The sequence below is a fragment of the Solanum verrucosum genome, unplaced genomic scaffold (genome assembly GCF_900185275.1).
Source record: "Solanum verrucosum unplaced genomic scaffold, falcon-dt-bn FXZP01000068.1, whole genome shotgun sequence".
In the NCBI taxonomy this organism is placed as follows: domain Eukaryota; kingdom Viridiplantae; phylum Streptophyta; class Magnoliopsida; order Solanales; family Solanaceae; genus Solanum; species Solanum verrucosum.
The window spans coordinates 803,755-806,756 of record NW_026020085.1 but is presented as its reverse complement, the minus strand read 5'-3'; positions in this window follow the sequence as shown (position 1 = coordinate 806,756).

Below are 3,002 nucleotides of genomic sequence, written 5' to 3'. Positions count from 1 at the left end.
TGCAGGCCTCTCTGAGAGATGTGTCCATGGTGGGCTCCAGTGGAGCCAAGATTGCTGAGACCCCAGGCACTAATTCCCCGACAAATGGAGTGACTTAGACGCAGGCTTCACCCTGGCTTAGCCTGCCAGGTTGAATTTTTACCTCCCTCCCTATTGTTTTATTGACTATTTTGTTGTTTTAATTATATTTGAGGACAACTACTTATTTTATTGGGTGGGGTGAGGTATTTCCATACCTACCTCTTGTCTTGTGATTGCTTTTGTGTATTTGTTTTGGGTTGATGATTTTTTTGTGAACATTGGGCTTTGATATATACATCTTGATTTTTGAATTGTGTTGTTGATGTTTTTAGCATGTGGCCCATTGCTTTGATTAAAAATGGTAAAAATGGTTTGGAACCTAATATAAAACCACTTCTTTTGTGTGTGATTGTGGTTGTTCTTGAGCAAATTCGAGGGTCGGTTGTGGTCAATACCGATGACTTGAATAGTGCTCCTAATTGAACAAAATGAATGTGCAGCTACGATTAGGAAAATGAAGTTTCATAGACAGTATGTGAATTTTAGCATATCGTTGTGTCTAGTCGGTTGTCGAATGAGTCTCTTGTGATGAGTATTGCGCGTGGGCTAGAAAGTACAAAGTCTTATTTGATATTTGTACCAATGTCTTGTGTGATGAGATTACTTTGAACATTGTGTGTGGTGATTGATACGCTCAAATTACACCTCCCTAAAGAAGCATAAGTGATCATTATCAAGTACAGAAACCAACCTGTTGGATGGGGTCGATCCCACTAGGAAAATGATTTAGACTTAACTTTAACCAACAATCATATTCGTTTAGTCAAATTACTTCCAGAAACTAGTAATTAAAGGGGAAGGGATTTGTGAAACAAATTGTAAGAATTCAGTAAGTAATCAGTAAACAAAAGTCAATTTTGGTTGTTATCAAGATGAGAGAATTAACTAGGGTATACGTGTTACCCACAAGCTCATAACGCAGTAATCCTAGTAATAGCAATCCTTTGCTAGTGTACTACATGCAAAATGGTAAGCTAGGTATCTCTAAATCCTTGGTCCGACATCTAGAGAATTTCATCCTACACCTTGGTCTGGCTACGTGTGTATAATTTACTAAATCTTACCTTTACCTCATATTAGGTATCACATTGATGTTTGGCTTAGTTATTACTTCAGACCAATCGACACTAGACTATTAGATAGTATCACACTAAATCTATATTGATAATTTTTTTCTTGTTGATTACCTCCTTGGTCCATGAAGTAGCAACAAGGCGAGTTCTAAAGTTGTGCACCGTTAAAAAGACTTTTAATCGAAAGAATTATCAACGCATGCAAACCACTATTCAAGAATTGCTTATTTACTATTGATACTTTGTTAAGCACTCATGGTTCCCACAACCTTAGTTGTGGAGTTTAGTTACCCATAATCATATGAACACAATTCATTGTTTTAGATGAAAGAAATATGAACTTAAGTAATTGAGAATAACAAACTCGAATTTCCACTGGAATTTCAAAACCAAAACCTTCAAAACCCACTTAGGAGATCAAGAATTTCTAGGTTTGCAAATAAATCCAAAGTAACAAAGTAAAACTAAAGTAATAAAGTCTAACCCCCAAAAATGAGGTTTGCATGCCCTATATATAGAAAAATAAGTCCTAACTAAAAAGGAAATGAAATAAGGAAATTATATTCAGGTACGCGTCATCATTCAACGAGACTGACTCAGGAACCGTCAATGGATCTACGGTCCATGAGTCCCTTCTGTCACCTAGGACTTAGGTAATATTTTCAGCTTCCAAAACTCACCTTCTCTGAAGCAAACGACGGAGTACCAGTACGCACCATAGATCGATCTGCAGTCCATCGATCCCTCTCCGTCGCTCCACACTTAGAATTTTCAAAAATCAGGTACTGGAACCCTTGCAGTATCTTTCTACGGATCAACAATACGGTCTGTAGATCAATCTACGAACCGTTAATGGCCACCGTGATTCCACACTTGGTCAGATTTACCTGATTTTCCTTCCATGCCTTGCATGCTGATCTACGATCACCATCTACGGAGCGTCAATGGACCTACGGTCGTAAATCACCTCCGTAGATGCCCTTTTCGGCATATCTTTTAGATGTCTCTTTATCTCTCCGTCAAAACAGATGTCCTGCAAAAACACAATAAAAACACATAAAAACTAATACAAAAAGGCCTTAGAAACACACAACTCTTAAGTGAAAAGTATTAAAAAATATCGTAAACTCACGGTATATCAGTGACACATAAAATTTGCCCCGTTTGTTTGGTTGATTGAGTGATGCAAGTACTTGAAATGATCTTAGGCAAGAACTTTGAAGAGTGAACCAACTTGATAATATACCTCTTTTGTGGCCAATCTTGTGAGATGTGTGAACCTTTCTTGGCACCTTTTGAGTCTTACCACTTTTATTGGAAGAAACATGAGCAATTATGACCTATCTTTAGCCATTCACCCATAACTTTCATGATGTATAGTTTGTTCGAATAGCCAACTTAGGCCAAAAGCCTAAGTCGGGGGTGTGGTTAAAAAAGAAGGAAAGTCAAGAAGAGTGAGAAATCCCTACTTCAATAATTGATTTGAAAAATATGGAAGCCCTCCATCAAAAAAGGTGAAGAAAAGACAAAGAGGAATGAAAAAGAAGAAAGAAAAGAAAAAGAACTAAAAAGTTGTGAAATAAAGTAATGAAAACTGCAAAATAAATGGGGTATCCGTTAGATCATATAAAAAGTTGAATAATGGGGTGGACTAAGAGCATGTTTGGAATGTTAAACAAAAGATAAAAAGTGATGTTCAAGCCATACTTAATGAAGGTAGAAGTCACTAAGCCTAAATGACCATCAATTTACACTTAACCCCATTACAAGCCTTGAAAAGACCTTTTTGATCTTGAGCAAGCTGAAACGAAGGTTTATTTGAAACTAAGGGAAAGCATATGGGTAGAG